General features: G+C 38.1%; 1 long non-coding RNA gene across 1 annotated transcript; it reads right to left on the bottom strand.

The window, feature by feature from the left end:
- Window positions 1-8,015: 8,015 nt before the first annotated feature.
- On the bottom strand, window positions 8,016-13,122 carry LOC146594890 (uncharacterized). Its single transcript, XR_014896061.1, has 3 exons — window positions 13,036-13,122; window positions 11,538-11,608; window positions 8,016-8,477 (listed from the first exon to the last, which is right to left on the bottom strand). It is a non-coding gene; the product is annotated as an uncharacterized LOC146594890 (long non-coding RNA).
- Window positions 13,123-21,670: the final 8,548 nt, after the last annotated feature.

Genomic DNA, 21,670 nt, shown 5'->3' with positions numbered 1-21,670 from the left:
GGATTCTAGATTCCACTAGTTCAGGCATCTGTGCTACAGGCTTGTCTGTGCTATAGTGCAGAGAAACCTTCCTCTTTGACCTACTGGGTGTTTCTCTTCAGAGGGAGGGAAGGAATTCTTTCCATGTTAAGAGAGTTCAGGTCTCCTCCTGTCACTGATTGCCTCTGTTGCTTAGTTGAGCCCAATTATATGCAGTGTTTTTTCAGAGGTGCAGCTATGAAGAAGACGTGTGCAAATCATATCAAYAAAATAACAGGATTTGCATACATAGGAGCAGTGCACACACTACTGCTTTGAAGATTTACCTTGTAAGGCACACTTAGAGTCCAGAAGSAAATCTGCTCACACCACCGCTTTTATTCTCTTCCTACTTAGCTTTCCTGACTGCCACAGGCATAGGTAGTAGAGAAAAAAGCAGTGCTAACTGCTCAAGCAACAGCAGTAATAGCCTTTAACAGAGGAGTACTTACCTTTGTCTAGTTTCTCCTTGCTCTAAAATATAATAAAATAGAGACCAGTGACTACGTAGTTGATGCACACAGAAGTTCTGTTGCTTTTACTAAAGCAGAGGCTGGCTACGTGAAATGCCCTTCACTCAGAAGCTAAATTCACATCTTAATTTTGAAAAAAAATCCATTACTGATGGGTAGATTTCCTGAACACAKTTGACAGTTTTCAAGCCAGTGGTATTTGGCAAGGTCTTTTAAAGCTATAGGAGATTTATAGCTAAGGAGATTACATAGCAGTGGGTCCAGACCCGATCCCTTTTCCCCAACCTCTGCACTGGGTAACCATGACAGGAGGTGTCTGTATACCAGCAGGAATAGTTTAAGAGAGGTGCCTGCATTTGGAAATAGAAGCCCCTGTTAGCAGCCGGAAGCATTGGTGCTGAAAAGCAATCGCTGGTGTCAAGAACTTTCTTAGCTAAGCACTGCAGCTGGTGGCAATAAATAGCATTCTAATAAAGGAGGATGTTCAACCCATGACATAAGCGAACACTGTTTCAACCACAAAAAGTAATTTATGGTGCTGCATACATCTGAAATGGATTTTTTCCGATACATTTTAAAATAAAAATGCTAAGATTTCAACGGAGAGAAAGATCTGCATTTTAAATCAAAATSAAATTGAAAGATCAATGAAAAGTGTACTGCTTTTTTAAGTACGCAATGATACATAACATCTTAAGGATGTGCTCTGTCACGAAGCACAATTACCTCCATTCCTAAAAATGAAAGATGCTGTTTTCCATGACTGTGAATGTTCTGTATATTGCATAAAACCTAATAACTCCCCATGTCAGTGATTAACTCCCCCCAATATTTAGACTGAACCATCATCTTCTCTCCTAAAATGCCAAAATGATCATGCAGAAAGTCACAAATAACAATATACTTGGATTGCATAAACATAATGATTCATGAAAAAATGTCCTGAGTCTCAAAGAAGAGAAGGAGAAAAAAAAAAAAAAGAGAGAGAAAGAAAGAAAAGAGAAGGGGATAATAAAACCATTAAGTTCACTGGACCTGTGAACTCATTGACTCTGTTACAGTAAATAAGTTATTAGTTTTGATATAATCAGTGGTTTATTTGAACATATACTCTTCTCTGTTATGCATTCTGCTTATACCACACGTGATTTCTCTTACATAATTATTGTGAAACATAGCAATTTTACATACTGTATCATATCCCACTGGGATAAACATCGTGGATGTGTGTGTCCTTTGAGTTTTTTCCTACTGGTTAGGGTTGGATTTTTTTTTCTTTGCAGTGCACTGAAGAGAGGGTTGTTTTGTTTTGTTTTGTTTTGTTTTTTAACTGAGCATAGGCTGTCAAGTTAACTGAATGTATGGCTTGTTCTGAAAGCCCTTTTATCCAGGAGTTTGTTTTGAATCATGAGGTCTGTATGTGCAAGCACATAAAACGAGTAACTGGTTAAGTGTTGCTCAAGATGAAAATCCTTTGTAACAGAATGTAAAACATGGCATGCACATTTGAAGTTCCTTAAGGAAAGATATTCTTTGTATTACACTTTTACATGTGTTTATTAATTCTCTGGTTTCGATTTTGGAAGAAATACATCGGCATGTTTAGGAGATACCAGTGTATCGGCAGTGAAGCTCTGTACTTAATCCGATTTTCYCCCGCCTTTGTAGATGGTTTCTGCTGTCATCTAGGAGTTAAAGAGCCAGATTCTCAACTGGTGCAAATCAGCACAGCTATCCTGAAATAAATAGGCATAACATCACTGGAGTCACTGAAATCCAAGCTCAGATTCTTAGGTTTTGCAGTCCTTGAGTGCGGTGCTTTCGATACATGCTTCTGTGATACTTTGTTATGGTATAAACAAACATCATGGTTCTGATTCGAATTATAATCTCATTCACCCATAAATCAATAGAGCTGTGCTTATTTATACCAGCTGAGAGGATAGCCTAAAGGCTTTTCATGTTGTATGATAAAGTCACGGGCTGTGATTCTGACCATACCCTTCCCCCCATATAAACAAGGAGGCAACCCCACTAATGCCAGTGCAATTACTTAGATGTAAAACAGTTGTTGAGAGATTTGGATTCAAATCAGTGCCATGAGTGATATTYTGTAGTACAGTGATGTGTTTGCTAAGGCTTTAGTCACTTCAGAAAGAAAATAAGAATCTGAATTTACATAGGAGTATCAACACTGGGTAGAAGTTTGGGAATAGTTAAAGGACAGAGCACCTACACAAGATGTTGGATTGAATGCTTCCTGTGAACTCTATGTGCAGTCATAACACTCTTTGCTTCTGATTCATATTTAAACTAGGGATAGAATCCAGCTGCAAAGTCTGGATCTAGATCTGAATTTCCACCAGTTCAAGGTTGTTGTGATGAAGGAGTTTATTTGGTTCCATATCTAATTTAAACTCAGAACTTTCAAGGTAACTTTGGTTAGATGTTCTTGGGATCCACTGGAAGAACAGTGCAATAAAAGCAGAAATTAAACATATCTGGTATTGTATAGGGTTTTTATGGGTTAAAGAAATAGTGATCTCATGCAGACATCCTATGTCAATAAATTAAAGGAGGGGGAAGTTTGCAAAACATTTAAAACCACGGCAAAGCAAAAGAAGAGAAGCACAAAAAGTTCACCTGAATTCTCAAAGCAGTGCATGTGGTTAACATTGTTTCCCCTTTCTTGACTTTTGTCAAGGTTGACTAATGCTTTTGTCCTCTTTCTTCTCCCTGTCCTTCCTGCCCTCCTTTTTTTTTTCTCCTCACAAATACTGTACCAGTAACTAAAGATATCTTCCACATGTGTACAACATCAAGGATAACAATATCAATGATACAAAGACTTTCTCCTGACACAGCGCACAGTAGCAAGGAAACATACTGTGTATGCATCTATGTCTCCACAGCTGTATTTTCTTCTGAAACTGCAAACACTTTTAAAAGAAGGAACACAGCCTGGCAAGAACTAGGAACTAGAGGATGAAATAGGTGCAATATTCACTTAAAAAATAAAGGGTGTTCCGATTTCCGACATCAGTTTAACCCATAGTATGTTCATATTACTCAATATGTTCTTATTATTCAATAAACAGAACAATTTCTAGAACTACAAGATTCCACCTGGGAAAGCAATCCATGACTCTGCTAATGTTTTCAGAGAGAGCAAGAAGGCCACAGATTCTGTGTGGTCTGCTCTTTGGCAGAATCTCAGGTGGAGAAAGGGAGGTTGAGGGATGAGGGAACTTACAAGGTTCAGCCACCTACACAAGCTAATTGAGGTTTACCTGCTGGGATGTTCTTGGTGAGCTAGCTCTGATATTCCGGCTTTATTAAAGGAAATTCCTCCATTCAGTTTCTTTCAGACATTTGAAATGCAGAAGTCAGACTAGATGTGATCTCTGACTGAACAAGGGTCTCTCCAGGCAATTTATATTTTTGAGTGGCTGATTTACATTGAATAGGACATAGTTTGTCCCACTAGAGTTGAAGCACCTGGTATATAGGAGTGTATGTTTCCAAACTGATATTCYTCTACGACATATGACTTCTCTGATCATAAATTTTTAAGACTCTGAAGCCCATTTCTTCTTCCTATCTCCTTYCTTCATCTGGCACAAAAATTTGCAGGAGACCATTTATCATTTTGAAATATAAAACATTTAACTTCTACCACTCAGCTCTTCTGATCACCGTGCTGGTGATTTGGCACAGCAGTTGCACTGCTTCTGCAGTGTTAGACCCACCTGGAGCTGAGAAAAGGAACAAAATGGGACCCACAGATTTTGGAGTCCTTAAACAATCGTGAGATCCCGAAAGACACAGAAATGACGTAAGTGCTCTCTACTTCCCCAGTGAATTCATTAAAAATGCAAACATAAAGAACCCAAAACTCAAAAAGGAAGTCCCTTGTTTTGGTTCTGTGCTTGTTGCCATGCTCTTTCCTCAAGTTATCTTGCAGAAAAAGCATCAGGGTCTCTTAAATGTGTATATTAGTGCACTAGGTAGCACTGAACCTTGCTTTGTAGATCCTGCTTAAAAAAGGAATGGTGATTAACTGATACTCTTTCCAAAGAGGTCTGAAATAGGTGTTTTTATATTTACCAGATTAGATCTTTTAAAGACTTGCATTAGATGGTGAGGGCTAGTTTTTGCTTACCATTTTTGTATGAAACTAAATCTAAATAACTACTTCTGTTATATGTTTGCGTGCGTGCATGTGTATCTTCTCTCTTTTGGTAATTTTCTGTTTCTTTTTATGTATTTTAGTACCATGGGAGAGGGACCTCAAGTTCTTCGATAGGGTGTTGTATCTTTAAGAACTCTGAAACTTAAGGGGCCTTGCCAAATCCTACATCAAATACAAAACTCGCAGAAAGAGTATTAAAAGTAAGTGATTAATTTCTTACCATCTGGAAGACCACAAACAGTGACAAAAGCAAGTCAGAAATTCATATGCCATTAATAGGCTGCCTGTTTCAATACAGAATATTATGCTGCTTGTAGTAACAGATCAATGTATAACCAGTCACGGYTGGCCTTCCAAACGTATCAGAATAGACAATCCTGTATATAACAGGGAATCTCTATATTACGATTGCTGTCCAAGATTTATGATGTTACGATAACAATTGGTTATGTTGTTTTGAGAATGGAAAAATTAACAGATGAGACAGATTTGCCTGCAGTGATGAACTGTATTGTAAAGAAACATTAATAAAGATAAAACATTTAGCAATTCTTTAAGAAAAAGTTACATTTTTGCTCTTTTCACAAGGAACAAAAGAAGCCGGAAACACGACAATTCATCAAGAAAGCTGTTTCCAGATTAAAAATCAAAATTAAAAATTAGGTCTGATTTTTTGATTTACTTTGCCAGATTTTCACTTCCTCAACTACAGAAAAGTGAGACAGACTCACATTGTTTTCAAGCTTCTTGCTTGTGGGGTGAGTGTCTTGTTACTGCCAGTGCTGCTAGGAGCTCACAAGGCTGGGCAGAAACCGCCCTCAGGAAACGCCACGTGAGATCCGTTGCGAACATCTGCCTGCTAGACCAAGCCATACCTGTGCAATGAGCTGCCATAGTAAATCAAGGGACTGGGCATGTTTAGCGCCCCATAGATTTTGGAGGCAACTGCATTTCAGTGTAGGCTGACTAGCATGGTAGAAATACTGCAGAGAAGTGTACAAAACTGCAGGAGTTGAGACTCGGGAATCTTTTAATTCTGAAGGAAAAGGGATGCTTTCTAAAAAGGTACCTCTGGCCCAGGTAGCTTTCACTGTGAGCTACTCAATCCAAAACTTGGAATCTCCCATTTCTGAGTTACCTAAATGCCTTGAATTGCTTAATTTGAAGAGTGCTTAGCGTGTTTTGACTGAATAGTTTTCATAAACTTAGGCTCCTTCAGATCACTAGACAGACCTAAAGTTTTATGGAATACCACTTGCCTAACAATTTGAACAGAACACAGAAGTATCCARCAAGGAAAGATATGGAATGGATTTAAATGCTAACATCTAAACAGAAAAAAAAAATTGAAATACATGTTAGGCACTAAGCAAAAAGGCATGGCCAGAAGATTGAAAGAAACATAAGAAAAGGGTCCCTAGGTAATGGAAATTTGTTATTAACGTCAAAGATCTTCCTATCTATCTTTCACTATTCCTCCTTTTGTGATAACATCATTCACACATATCACAGAAACATTCCTGTGCAATGTTTCTTCAGGGTGAGATTTAGAAACCAGTGTAGTTASGCTTTGGTTTTCAAGAAGACCATAGAAAATCTTGAGAGACGAGGAAGGTGATTAGATCTGGGAGGTGATTAGATCCCTTCAACTCCCTATTGAGTATTTCCACTTAATTTTATGCAAATATAAAAATATATCCTGGTTGCAGAAACATCTCCCATTTAATCAGAAACATTAAGTAGTGGAGGATGTGAATAAAAGCTTCTCCACATTGCTAGTGAATGCAAAGTCAGCCTTCTAGTCATCTCCTTCGTTAATTGTTATCTTGGGTCTCTGCTATTCTGATCTTAATTCCTTTTGGATCTGAATTTTAATTTAGATGCTGGAATTCAGAGCAGCATTCCTGCAGACCCTGGTCCCAAYGGCTAATTTTGCAGGTGCCTGGAGCAAACCTGACCTCCGCTTTCATCCTAGAATTCCCCACAAGCCTGAAGCTCTGCTGCTCCCCAAAGCATCTCTGTTGTACTGTAATGACCTTGCCATCTCGTCCAGGCTTGTGTCCCAGCTAGGATCCGTAACATACAAGTTAGGGAAACTGCTCTGTGGGGTTTCATCTATATGTCAATCTAAGTGCAAACCTGTACGTGCAGAGTCAATCAATCCCTATAGAAAGTGGAGGGTAGCAACTTCTCTCTTATAGAACATACAAGGGAGGAGAGCAAGGTGGTGTCCCCCTTTTTGTACAGCTGCATTATCATAAAGGCATTAATATGTGTTCAGTTTTCTCCTCATATGAAATTCTGACAAAAACTTAGATTGACTGAAGACATAGCTGAAATAGTACTGTGATACTCACTCTTGTTCCTACCTTCTGGCCCGTGAGGCTCGAGTTTTCCTGCCTCAAAATGACTGTGGCAGATGAGACTTTTTAATTGCACCCACAGATCTGAACTCCACTTGTGTATCTCCTGTAGAAGGTGCTGTATCCACCTGCCTTTGTAAACAAGTGTGGYGAGAGAGGGCTCTGTCAGCATCTTCTGTGCTTCAAAAGAATTACCTCTGTGTTTAATTATCAGGTAGAAACTATCTCTATGTTCATTTATTAGGAAAGAATCTGTAGGCACTTACACTTAAGGCTTTGGATTATAAGTGGATGGAGACACTGCTGTATCCCCAAGGAAGAATCTTGCCTCAGGGGAAAAGTCTTCGYGTAGACTTCTGCCCCATTTGCTCCTGTTTCAGTAGGTGTGTTGGCTTTCAGSTGACTGGCTGTTCAGTCCAGGGGCTGCTTCAGGTTACCTCAGATTACCTTCTGAGGTGGATGGCTCCTTCAGGGAAATACAGAGGGAGCCGAGGCCCTGAAATAAAGATCTCAAATTTCTCTCCTTGGAACAGTTAAGCTGCATAACACACGGCTGCAGCACCTGTTTGGTGTTTGTGTGAGCTCAAAGCATTTGATACCATGGATTTTGAAAAGGTAAGCCATCGACGTTAATGAGTTGGTGAAAACCAGGTTTATGTTTCAGTTGTGTCACCGGCCAAAGCTCTTTCTTCTGAGAAGCACTCCAAACACTACGCTAACACAAAACATCTACTGGGATTCTACCACGCCATTCACTTCGCGTCCAGCTAAATAACAGTCTGTAAAACAGGTCAACTCTATACCCAAACAAATCAGCTGTACAACTACACATGCAGTTGCTTCTCTTTGATTGATAGCATCCATGTACCTGTTTTTATCTATGTTCTAGCTTTGAAACAAAAACAAATAAACAAAAAAATCAGCACCCCAAACAGGTGCATTTTATTACAAACTGAAGTATTCCAACAAGTTGGATAAAAATTTTCAAAGGCATTTGGCAATTGGCTTAGCTTAGATTCCTGTGAAATAATTGGTAAGTGATGTCTGGAGGAGAAGAGTTAAACTATTTCTGATTGCACTAGAAAATCCCACTCTTGATTTCTCAATTCATTTCTTGGAAGATGAGACAACAAGGTATCTGTTGCAGATTGTAGTATATGTATTGCATACCGTGCTTTGAAATTGTAGTCCCTGTCTTTCTAAATTAAGCAGCTAATTTCTGTTGTTAACACTACTGAATTTCACTGCGCAATCTAAGATACAAATATCCGCATGTGCTGCCATATTTGCAAAGTCCTTTTCAGACTCAGCATATAGCAACCTTCATTTTGCCTTGTCTTGGAGAAATTTCAGTTTCTATACACAACAAGAACAGACGTATACATTGCCATTACTTTGGTTCTTGCAGTACAAAGATTGCCTCCAAAAGCTCTGTGGGAAACAAAACCAAAACAACAACAACAAAAACCAAGTGTTAAACCAAATAAGCAGAATACAGGTGTTTAGAATGATGGACTTAGAATCTGTGGTACCATCCACTGTGTATATTATTACAGTGCAATCTTTGGCAATAAACTTAGCTTTAATGCCTCAGTTTATCTGTGTTAAAGGAGCAGTGAGAAAACTAATATCTTAAAAGTGGTGTAACAAAAATTACATCAGAAAAATAATTCACCAACCCTTAAATACTATTAGCAGAACAAAAGTTGGAGTTCACTCACTGGGGCTTCTCAGCATGCGTTTTTTATATAGCTGAAAGAATCCAGGCCTTTTTTTGAAGTCAGAGGCAGGTACTTAATCTTTTTTTTTCTTTTTTTTCTTTTCTTTTTTCTTTTTTCTTTCTTTTTTTTTCTTTTTTTTTCCTTTTTTTGCTATTGCTGTGAGTGGTCTATTTTTGGAATATGGGTTAACTTCTCTAGTTTATAAAAGTAAAGAGCCACTTTGTAACCTTAAAGTATAAGTGCGCTAGAAAATAGAGAAAGTCCCAATGGTGTCTTCAGGGCATACTATTCACAACTTGAATATTCATCATACTCTGCTGCTTTTGTTTGCWGTGATCCCTTTCTGCCTAGTTACCATAGCTTGTCTGCTCCAGGAAATCCAAAAGTTAAATACCTTCCAAGGTGTATAATATACTCAGATGCAAACTTAGATCATCCAGCTATTACTAATTCTGCTGTACATAATTCTCACACACGAGCTGTCCAAGGCAACAATCTTCATAAAATTCATAGCTCTGTACATATTTTTACTGATGGAAGTTTTATGCCTTTATACAAAAGATGGCTCTGTACGATTAAGTTGTTTCATAGTCTCAGATGAGGTAATTAGATACTTATGTTGCACACAAAATGGTTTTGTACTTCAAACTATAAACTTTTGAGGAAATTTTTTAGAAGGCTCTCCCAGATGGAATCACTATYAGGGCCAAAGCCTGTCTCCCTGCATTGACAGCAGAGGTAGTTGAGGTATGGCACCATACAGTAGTCGTGGAACATGCCCGTGATGCGTTCCAGATGCTACAGCTGGGAACGCTCTCTGCACCCGCACGGCTTCGCTCGCCTTCTTTAACTTCAAGCTTTACTTCTCCGAGTAAAACAGTTCGGTATGAACTTGCTGTATAAATCCAAGCTCTCAATCCCTGATTAGTCTAGAACCTGAGCAACGTGTATCGCTGCTCTCTTTACCAGCACGCTTGTTAGGCTTTTTGTCTTGCACCCGATTACTCACAGAGGGAGATAAGGATAARCCAGACCCCCTAACGAGGAATATCATCTTGCAGTTCATGGAGTTCTGATTTCATTCTGCCTGAATTATTTCTATGAATCTTACAAGTAAAAAGTCCTATCTAACAGGCACTTCAGGCTCTGACAGTCCAGCTCTAGCAGTTCCATATTACACGTTATGCTGGAAACAGGAGTCCTGCTGGCCGCCTTTGTTTGGTAYTAGCTGCATCGTTCCAACATTATATTCAGACTATGTCATCAGCGATAGTCTTCTCAATCTGGAGATACCATGCGAACTGACTTTCTAATCAAATTATCAGGCCTCTCACTGTGTCTATCTTGACCTCCTAGTGTTCCTGGCATTTTTTTTTCTTGAAGTACTGTAGTTCTGTCTTCTTTCTTTTCCTTGCTAAAACTGGGAAATGAGGAGCATCAAACAAAAATAAAAACCAAACAACCCCCCTGCCAAATCCCCAAAGCAACAGCTAAACACAAAAAATCCCAAACTGCAAACGAAGCACACCTAAAATCCCTCATTGGGACACAAGGGAAGTAGAACGTCACTGTATTACTATTTCATTATAGCTGTATTCACCTGTAGATTCAAATGTTTGTCTTAACCTCYATCTTATTAAAATAAGTGGTTAGTTCATTACCTAATGGGAGGAACAGTGAAATATATGAACAGGCGGAGAAGTGCGTTATAAGGGACTTCTCTCCATCCAATTCTTAGTTCAGGTCAGCCATGCATTCTTTATCTCCTATGGAGAAGCACCGTGTTGAGCTTTCAAATGCTTAGAAATCTGGAAGAATGGCTGGTTTGTGTCTTGCAAGCAGCCCAACATCAGCACCCATCCAATTATTTGAAAATTGTTCAGCACTTCTCTGATCTGAKGAGATTTATGTTTTGGGTTGGTTCAGTGATTCAAGACGTATCTTCTAAAACATGAACAAAATAATGTCACAATATGCTGTAGATCAGCCAGTGAACAATTCTGGAACAAATCAGTTACATTTCTGAATGCTGTGGAGTTTGTTTGCTGCCTTCTCTCTCTTTTTTTTTTTTCCTGCTTTGGATTTAATTCAAATAGTATTTTATGCTTCCTTTTCACTAAATTAATAATGGCACATGGAGGTRATTTTATCAGCTTAAAGATACCTTTATGTTATGACAAACCCGCGCACCTCCAGGGTGATCATCTGCCATACAGCTTAGTTTGTATGTCACTCAGATGTGTAAAACCTGCCAGTATTCTTGTAGTACCTATATCATGGTATTTTTGGCAGAAGCTATATACAAACAGGAGAAATACGTGTGTATATGTGTCTGTATATGTATGTGTGTGTTTTTATATTGATGTGTTTTTATGTATGTGTATACATATATATATATATATGTACACACACACACACACACACACACACACACACACACACACACGTGTTTTTAAGAACTGAAGCATTGGTTTACAGCACAGGAGGAGATCTTGCTCCACAACTTAAGGAGATAAACTGGATCAGGGGCATTTCTAAAGATGATGTTACCCCAGCCATGTGGTTGAGTATTTCTAAAGATGACGTTGCTCCAGCCATGTGGTTGAGTATTTCTAAAGATGACGTTACTCCAGCCAAGTGGTTGAGTATTTCTAAAGATGACGTTGCTCCAGCCATGTGGTTGAGTGGAACTTGCCAGAGTGAGAACAATGGAAAAAGATGAAATGCAGACAATGGAATAACCATTGAAAAATATCTTCCTGTTCAGTACCTTGGCAAACGGAAGGCATTCAGCTAGTGCACTAAGTTTTGCAAGCTGCCTCTCAATCTGGGCCTGCGGAGCTGAGAGAAAGCACCACSGTGAGAAGAGAGACCGCGAGAAACCAGAGCACAACTGCAGACTATGGGAACACACCACAGCACTGCTTTCAGGGCCTGAGCTATCGCGGCTGGCTCCTTTTTCTGCTAAGGTCAGTAATACTCCTGGATGCTGAGAGCAGCTAAATCTATCAAAACAGAATTACAGCTTGGTTCTTCTGTCACTTGACTGTTAAGGTCTGGAAAACCTGTGGCTTTCGCCTTAAGATGGGTCTTTTGCTTTGTTTTCCTCTGCGCTAGATTCACATGAAACATACCTTGCCAAAGAATTCAGGAAAATACTTTTTGATATCTTTGAAGGAAATATGAGGCCAAGAAATTGGAAAATGGTTTGCTGTTTATCTGTTAGTATTTATAAAAACAGGAAGCTGTCACTTATAGGCTAAATAAGGGCTAAAGAGACAGAGGAAGTTGTGTTTTAACATTGTTAGTARATCAGTGGGAAGCACAGTGATGCAGCAGACTGGCTAACACTTCTAAAATAGTAACTTGTCTACATTAGAGYTTTAAGGTGTCACTGTTGTGAATATGCTGCCTGCTATGCCTTTAAGAACACTTTTTCTTTTTTCTTCTTCTTCTTTTTTTTTTTTTTTAATCCTGGATTAAGACATCTTAGAAAAAGAGGAGAATAACAAATTAAATCAGGTGAAAGAAAAAACAGTGAAAACTACAACAAATGAAAAAAATAATAGAAAAATTCATTATCAAAACTAGGTAGCCCCCAAAAAAAGTAAGTAAGTATCCTAGAGACAACTAGCAGAGCGTGCCGGCAGACAGAGGTTAYTTTCAGTTTAAGAGATGGCATCTTTTACTGAATGCCACTTGCAGAAAAAAACCTGTTCCAGAAAAAAACTATGGGGAATAGGGCACCTGTGTCCCGACYCAGCCAGGTGTTAGCCAGCTTTATAGGGGTTCTTGAGAAAGTCTCGCCCTTCCTGCTTCAGACCAGGACTGGGCAGAGGGCAGCTGCCGTTTAAGTCACTGGTGACACTGGGGCTTCCATCTGCCACCCTTCTGGAGGCTGCAGGTTACCTCCAGGTTTGGAGCTAGAGTTTGGCTAAGCCGCTTCTCCTCGGAAGTGGTCATTTAGCTACGAGAACCGGGCTTGGCATGTGCAGAAAGACCTTCACTTCTCTTAATGAAGCAAACAGAGCTTTATATTAGGAACTTGATTCTGAAAGAAGAAACAGAAATATGTAGGGCATTAGGGAAGAAGGTAGCAAAAAAGCATGGAATAGCAACATTGCTCAGGAAAATAAAATTGCAACTGAAGTGTGTTACTAATAGGTGAAATCATCATTTTGAGCAAAAGCCTATAGGGGAAGTGTGAAGCCATTTCATTAATGAAAGAGCACTGGAGAGCGTGAAGCAATTCTGATCTCTGGACTCACCATTTAAGCACCAGAACTTATTATCCTACTTGCTGCTCATCGTGCTGGTATTTGCTGTCCCTGTGCCACAGAAAGCACTGCTGTGGAATAGACTCTGTGTGTCACTAGAAGTCACTTTTAACTTTTAAAGATGTCCCAGAAGGTGGGATGAGATATAGCCACCTTACCTACTTTGGAAAACACAGGTTTTTAACATGACAAAACCTCAGCAGAAGACCAATAAGGCTAAACAAAATGCAGTCAATATATAAAAATAATAGGGCAAGATTTCAGCAATCTTAAATCAGCATGATACTTTTAAACAGAGATGTCAGTGRAGCTGGGCCAATTTGTAGTTTCTGATGCAATCTAACAGTGCGTGGTGCAGGCAGAAAGAAACTAAGAACTAGTAGCCCCTATTACCACATCTGGGGCAGAGATGAGCAAGTATGAGGAAAAATCCAACTCACAGTCTATTTTCTCAGTTTTCATGACTTTCATTTCCTATGAACTCAAGGCCACAGATGAAGTTCTTYTTGGGTCTGAGTAACTGAAGAWCTAAGGAAAAGGAGATGTGCAGCTTACAAAACACAGAYGGGGAGACTGCCAATTAYATAGTAAAGCCTATAGGTAACAAGYTATAACAAGTATCTACCCCAGACTCTTCAATGGTACTCTTTCAGTTTAATTGGTAGATACCTGTTATCTGGGACATCAAAACTCTTCACTGTTCCTCAAATCTTAACGACTCTGTTTCCATCTCTTTGTCTTTAGTTAGTATTTAGTTAGATCTGCTTAAATTACCTGGAGTTCAAGGAGCATAAAGCTCAATTCTGCRTAGCATTAATGGACAGGACTGCAAATTGCATTGAGCTGAATACAGCACAGATTAGGTAAACGGGAAACAAAAATAAATCTATATATAAATCTTTTATCTCATCCTCCCATGACATAGCTGCCTKTCAGGCCAGAAAACGTTGCTAACAGTCTCCAAGGGCTGCGGGTTGCTGGGCACAAAAGACTCTTCGATTGCCTATACCAAAACTTACAGAAAGTAAGTTCACTTCACTTGGGGTGAAGTGAAGATGCACAGGAAAATTTTTGTATTTAAGTGGAGCCTCCAACTTCATAGCAAGTCAGCATCAGCTCATCAGTTTGGCTGAGTAATCGGGCCAGCAACAACAGAATTGTTAAGATCATCAAACCCAACTGTGAGCATCAAGAGCTTGGAGCTTTAYGGCAAATGCCCACCTAAGCAAAAGGACTGGTTGTTGCTTTTTGCTCCATTTGGMAAGTTTTCTTCTGCTAAGTATTTTAAGTAAATGTTTATATCACAAACTGAGCTGTAAGCCACATGTTACTGACCATGAAGACTGATGTTGGAGGGTTTTGTGTATCCTATGAGGGATACAGTACATTACTATTACACTTAATTGGTGACAGCTAGCCATCAAACTCCTTTATGTAATAGACCTCAGAGACTGAATATTTTAATTTATCAACTTCAGATAGACTGCATACTTAAAAAAACATTTTGTAAATCACACCAAACATTTCAAGCATTTTCAAAGGGCAGGATTAGAATTCAACCTAAACTTGATGGATCACAGAAGTAGTTTGAACTCAGCAAGGTAAAACTAAAAATGGACTGCCAAGTAATATGTTCAAGAAGGAAAAAAAAGAATCAGATGAAAAGATTATGAACTGGAGCTATAACTGGATGTGGGCATTACAGAGGACCCCAGACTAAATAAAAGTCACTAACTTGTCATAGAGGGAATGTACTTGTAGGCAATTTGTACGTAAGATATACAAAGTAACTTTTTCATTATCCAGATCTGATAAAGCCTTATCTGAAGGGCTGTGTTTTGGATACTGTATTTCTAAAAATAAAACAAAACAATGTAGACAAATTGGAAGAGACCAGTGCAAACCAACAAAAACGATCATAACTTTCAAAACATATTCTACAAAAAATGTTGAAAGAATTCATGCTGTTTAGTTGAGAAAATAGTATTCAAACATGGAAAAGGTCAGAAATAGAAAGCAATCGTAAGTTTTATTCTCTGTATTCATTCATAATTGGATGAGATGGCACAGGCTTACTCTATAGCAAAAAAAAAAAAAACATTTAGATTAGATATTGGAAAGTCTTTGTAACTAAATAAAGATGGACAGCAGAATGGATTCCCATAACCTTTCTAAGCATCTCCATTGCTGGAGTTTTTTAAGAATAGGTTAGAAAGACATTTCCGTTGATCTGTATAGACAGTCTTGCCTCAGAGGACGAATGGGACTATATGACTTGAGAGCCAACTCCGCCTACGTTTTTTTTCATGATATATAGTCAGGCCTTTTTTTCTAAATGTACTTAATCATTTTATGTCATACAAAGCCAAAGACATTTAAAATGTAGCAAAGTGAAGTGCATATGGAAACAAACTGATTTCACCCATTTTTATTTGTTCCACTCATTATGGAGTTATCACGCTGAAATGGAAAGTGTGAGGCTGGAAATTTCAAAGTGCTTTTAGAAATGCTCTTAAATCCTGAAGCATTTTGTGATTTGAGAACACTTATATACAGCTACACACTGGAGAGAAAGCCCAGAAAACTGCAGTTCAAGGTTTAAAACTTGCTGGTTTAAGTAGGGCCTACTCTGGTCTTTTTGAGGTGCAGGTCACCCAGTTCTGTGTGCCATGCTCTGACAAAATCAGCGTTACTTGTCAACTTGCTGGAAGGTCTCTATACTCTACTCAACACTTCTCCTTGAACACGGGGGACCATTCTATAAGACAGAGATAAGTGTCTATTGCTCCTTCCTGAAGTTTTCTACCAAGAAACATCTATAAAAGCCAACAAATAATAGTAGATATACAGTACAGAAAGGATAGTTAGCATTTATATACTATATAAACAAGTGTATTCCTTTGCTCTGACCTCATACGCCAACTCTTTTGGGACAGAGACCCAACGAGACTTTGTATGTGTTTGTGCAGCTTGCTGGAACAAAGAGGCATTGATCCTGATAAGACTGTCTCATCAATAGTATAAATTGAATATTAAGTATCATAATAAATCACACTTACACGTCTGCAYGCTGCAGTCATACACTCTGAAAGCCTGAATTTGCATAAAGTTTGTAACCTTTACTTGGTGCTTGTTAGGCCTTACATTTATTTAGGTATTTTTAAAAATGACTGATTACTTCATATTCTGCTATTGTTAGAAATAGTTTTGTAGTTCTTGTTTGACTGTTTTGCATGTCTGCTTTATGTTAATGATGAATATTTGTGCCATGCAGGTAATAGCTGCTGTGTAAATGTACCATTCTCTACTAGACACTTCTTCTTATTCCTATTATTTTCATTAGGAAAGTTCTCAAAGGTAAGTAAGCTTTAGTAAAACCATTAGTTTATAGATACTCGACTGGACATAGGGATAAAATCTGTTAAATAAATCTGATAAAAGCTATAAAAGGAAAATGAAATGCTYGTCTGGTATTAGAGGGATTCACTTTCTATGAAAACTTAACACTAGTGTCCAATAATGACCTTCACCACAGCACTTTATGGTGTCACTGTTATAGGTAACAGCAAAAAGTATTTATACAACATGGAAACCCCCCTCAAACTTCCTTATAATGAGAATAACCTTAGTCAAGGATATTTCTCTCGGAATTAATAACCRGCTGGGGTTAATGGCCATTGGCTTCATCTTAGGCCCCCAATTAATCCCTGAACCGCAATTRTTATTACCTAATTGACTTAGTTTCATTTCATTTTAACATTTCAAAGTGATCTCCCTAGCATCACGCTGACAGAGTAACGCGGTCTCTGTAGATGTGCATTGACATGGTTTCAATATTGTTACTTTGTCTCCATACACTTGCATCGACATTTCATTTTGTTTTGACATTGCAATGCCACATCTATGGATCTGTGCAGATGACAAGAGATTGTTCAGATTAGGCRAAAGCCTGTCCAAGAGGGAGGAGCGACTAAAATTTTATAGATGGGGCATGATCTCAGCTAAAAGCTACTAAGCAGAATTATTATCATTGTAAATGTGATTTGTATGTTTGCAAAGGGAAGAAAATCAGATAAACTACTTTACTTGAAATCTTTCTGGTTTTCTAAAAATACCTTTTCAAACAGATCAGCTAAAGAAATGTAGCCTGCAAAATGCACTAGCTAATTTATTTTAAAAAAGTTATTTGATATTACCATTTCATATTTATTTTAGGTTGCAAATAAATTATGCAAATCTTGTGCATTCCACTAATATAGTGTCAACAGAACTAGCTGCAAGATGTAATTCTAAATCAAGAAAGAAATGTTTATAAAAATTGAAATAGGGCATCAGAATGAAGTCTTTTTATTATATGGAAAAGTTTTCAAAAAGTCTTTTGAAGCTCTTTGATCCAGCTTTGAAATAATTTTAGTAGATTACTATTGTACTAAAAYCATAATTTATAGTAGCTGACCTAAGCTGCTCTTTGTATAACAGTCATATATGAAACAATAGCAGGAAAGTAAAAAACACAAGRGGAACTAAAGCTGCTCTGTTTATTATTTAGCTCATAATTACATCTTCCTTATTTAATCTTTTGAATCCTGGCATGTTCTTAATAATACAGGTTCAAATAATATTTACTATACACAGGAGAGTTAGTTTTGAGTAACGCATTTAGACTATCCAAACTTTGTGTAACTTGTGACCTTTCCCTAACCTAAGCGAGGTCTATTTTATACAGATCGYAGCAGATAGACAGTTGCTCTGTAAATGGCGAGGCCGCTGCCAAGCGCCCATTGTTAGCGAGCTCATTTTTCACCCGGSCCGCTTTAGGTTCCTCGCACACAACTGTAAAGAGCAAGCCCTTGAGGTTTCTTCTTTTGTCAACTCAATAAAACAGTTATTTCTGAATAACCGGCAAATCTGCAATAAGTGGCCCTTTGTGATTTAGAATACTATGATAGGAGTAATTTTTTAATTCAGCTGGGCAGCCTGCTATTTTATTTCGTAATATTAAGTTATTACTTAAGCAGCATTTTTTTAATGTATTTATAATCTCTTCCTCAAAATAGCAAGAAGATGGTTCTAACACYTGTCATTTACCCACAGCATTTATTATCTAACTGCAGAAGATCCCTTTAGAAGCTATCAAAATAGTTGGGCTATTTCAGCTGAAATAAAAGGCCGAGTTGAGTTCAATTCTGCGTATATTTTGCCAGTGCTTGAGGAGTCATACTCAACTCTGGTAAGTAAGAACAACTTGCAGGATGTACAAGCTTTTGCCAGAAAAACTGTAGTTTGAGAATAGGGAGCTAGCCATGTTTTTTTTTTTTTCTCGAGCCAAGTAGAGTTTGGCACAGGAGGGAAGCTAGCCCCTTGACTTCAAAAGACCTTCTCGCAGAAGTGCTGCTCGAGCTAGGGATGAGCTTGCAGTATCTGTAATGACCAGGACTGCCCCRTAACAGCCAGGATTCCTAATATTGGCCATGCCTATTTTCTGGTAGCACAGATACGCTGCTGTCATACGGCTCTGTAAAACTATAGGCAATGCTGTAAAAATCCACTATACACAGGAACGATTGTGCTGTACCAGATCTGTGCTCTACCAACATTCCCAGTCTGTGGAAATGACCCGTGTTTCAAACCAACAGAACGAGCAGCAGCGCCACAATGTTCCTGCGTTACAACAAAGTGCTATTTATGGAAACTTGGGGACAGTCTGCCTGGGACCTAACAGGGCTTTTTAAACTCGAGTAACAGCAAGATTGCTTGATATGGTGGGTTAACAGGAACACGTTCTGAACGTGAAACAGCACCTCTCGGAAGCAGCACTGGAAAGTGTCTGTAGAAGCAAAAGCAGGTAGAAAGGCTAGGACAGGTTTTCAAAGGAGAACCAAGGATAGATGGGAGGATACTGTGAATCAGTGAGTGAGAACTGGTTGAGTAAGATGGAAATTAAAGGGGAAGATTTAAAGGTACATGGAAAGAGTCATGAATAGTCTTCTGGAGTAGACTAGATGGTACATTTATCWTAAAAATCACAGTGAGGTGGAGAAATCACAGAGAAAACACTAGGAAAAAGTCACTTTTCTGAATGAGTGAATGCAACAAAGTAAGATAAAAAGTATTCACGAACTATCAATACTACTATGATGTAGTAATGAGTATCAGTGTGCACAGTAAGACCTTTGGTTCTTTCTCTTCATCTTTAGATAAGAASTTTTATTTAGCTCTGAGTTGATTTTAGGGGAATATTATAAAACTCTTGCTAATGTTCAGTTCCCAGAGCACAGGAAAAATTTGTTCTTTCTCACTGGGAATGTTGCACACTAGAGTGTGACCCATAATAATTGTGCTATTCCTCCTATATGAGGAAGTTTTACTTCTACATTCAACACAATTACATCAATTCCTAAAGCTCAGAACAGGCCTTATTACAGTGTTTGTAAGAGCAGATGCTTGGCAAGTCTATATATGCCAGCGAGAACATCATTCAGTTTTATGCAYACTTCTGTTTTCTGGCTTGGCATAATTCATTAGCACACTCTACAGAATACTCCATAAAACTGGATTTGGCTGCAATGTTAAGGTTCTAATGACTACAACATTGTAAAAAGAAAAAAAAATGCAGTAGTTTCTTTTCTATTCTTCAAGTTGATGTTTACATCTGATAAACTGAAAAAATACACAAATGAGCTTTCTGCAAGATACAGGCAGGAATAACAACATAGTTTTAATCTTTTAATATTCTATTTTCAGCATTTAAAGCAGTGACATAGTATAACAATTTTTGTGGTGGCAAGTAGATCCCATGTAACTAGAATTAGTACAGTATGTACATTTTATGGCTTATTTCATCCTCATCTATCGTAAAGGTTCTTAAAAGGGGCCGTATGTAAAGAGGAGGTCAAAGCTTTGATTAAAGACATCAGTATTGCCTTTCAACCTGTTATGTCACKGCATCAGGCAGAGGAATAAACAAACAAATACAAGCATAACCTGATTTATCTGTGTGTCCCCAACATAAATTTGTTTAATGTAAAAACAAATAAAGCAAAGCTTTGATGAAGGTTGAGCAGAATTTTCAACATCTGTGCAGATAAATTTAATTTATTCCAAAAGAAAAAGCAGCATTAGTACATCATGTAAAAGCTGATTTAAATGTTTTCATACAAGAGAAAGCATATGCACTAGCTAAAACAAATTGAGTTTTGCCCTTAAAACCTATTTTCCTTAGACAACCATTACTTCTGAGTTTTCTACCATAATAATGTTCAGTTATTACGTCTTTTTTATTCTCTCCTTGGTTTTACACATGCCACTAACCTAAACCAGAGTTATATGTCCCAGGGGCAGCAACACCCTAAATGCAGCTTCTGTGTAGCATCAGGCAGGTACACTGCAGATTGCTTCTGCATATCGTTATGTGCAGATCCATAAAGCTGGTCAGGTAAAATAAACTAAGCACAATAGCTTAAACAGTTGAACACAAATGAGTTACAGGTATTCGAATTAAAAAAAAATATTTCCAGTATAACATATTCAAAACCAAAATTAACGATCTCTACACACCAGTAACTCACAATAGCAGGGCTACACTGGTTTACTTCTGCAGCAAAGAATAGAGCTCTACGAAGAATGAGGACACTTTTTCCTATAAATAAAAGGTTAATCAAAATGATGAACCTCTGTCTGAAACTTACTAAAAAGCATTACAGTGAGATCTTAAAATTCAAAACCAAAATAATCTATACATATACGAAAACTAGAGATGAAAAAAACTGAATGGAATTAATACTCTTAACTCTAGGTAAGACTCTATAAAGTCTACATGTGATTTTGAAATCATACAGACACACAAAGTATCACCTGAACTAAGTTTCCTGAAAAAAAAGATGAATGTGGATCTTAATGTTTTAAAGAGCATTTCCCTACGGAAGAGGTCTTTGTGCTTCAAGGAGACTGTTATCGCACCTTTCATTCCACAACAGAATTTATAGCTCTGCCTAACTTCTGTGACAAACGAGAGACAGTGCGCGCACACACACAATACCCTTGCTGGCTTTCTAAAGTATTTTGTTCTTCTTTGAACGACTGTTAGCAAAGAAAAGAAGCTTAAAGAGTCTTGAGGCCAAAGAGCTGTTTTCATTGACTAGCTTCTAGCTGAGAGAGCAGAGCAGCTGAGAAAGAGCCAAATACTGCCTGCATGAGTGGTGAGGAACGTGAAAAGAGAATCTGACACTGAATCTCTACAAATTTCAAGGATACCTAACATTCACCTCAATGTACCTCCAATCTTGGTGGTCCAAAAAAGAGAAATATAATATTCTTATATGAATATAGGAATGCTCAGGAGACTAATGCCTATTTGGATGCTTTATCTGTCCCATGGAACTGATCCAGTATGAAGCACTGTTTTATCTTCCTAACTGCTCTTCTTGAACATGAGGGTGATTATCTTCTTCACAATTAAGTCAGGCAAAAAGCTCCTGCACATTGTTCTTCCGGACTTTGGTATGCTAAACATTTTTACGTTATAATGCCTACGGAGGTCAAGACAGACTATTTGCTTAAAGCCAGTTAAAAGGAAAACTCCTAAGTATGGATTCCTCAAATAAATAAAAAAGACAAAAACCCAAAC

This window comes from Rhea americana, unplaced genomic scaffold, assembly GCF_003343005.1.
Source record: "Rhea americana isolate MKP2758 unplaced genomic scaffold, rheAme1 scaffold_245, whole genome shotgun sequence".
Lineage (NCBI taxonomy): Eukaryota > Metazoa > Chordata > Aves > Rheiformes > Rheidae > Rhea > Rhea americana.
Note: the sequence above shows the minus strand (reverse complement) of the source record. Positions and strands in the feature narration are given on the sequence as shown.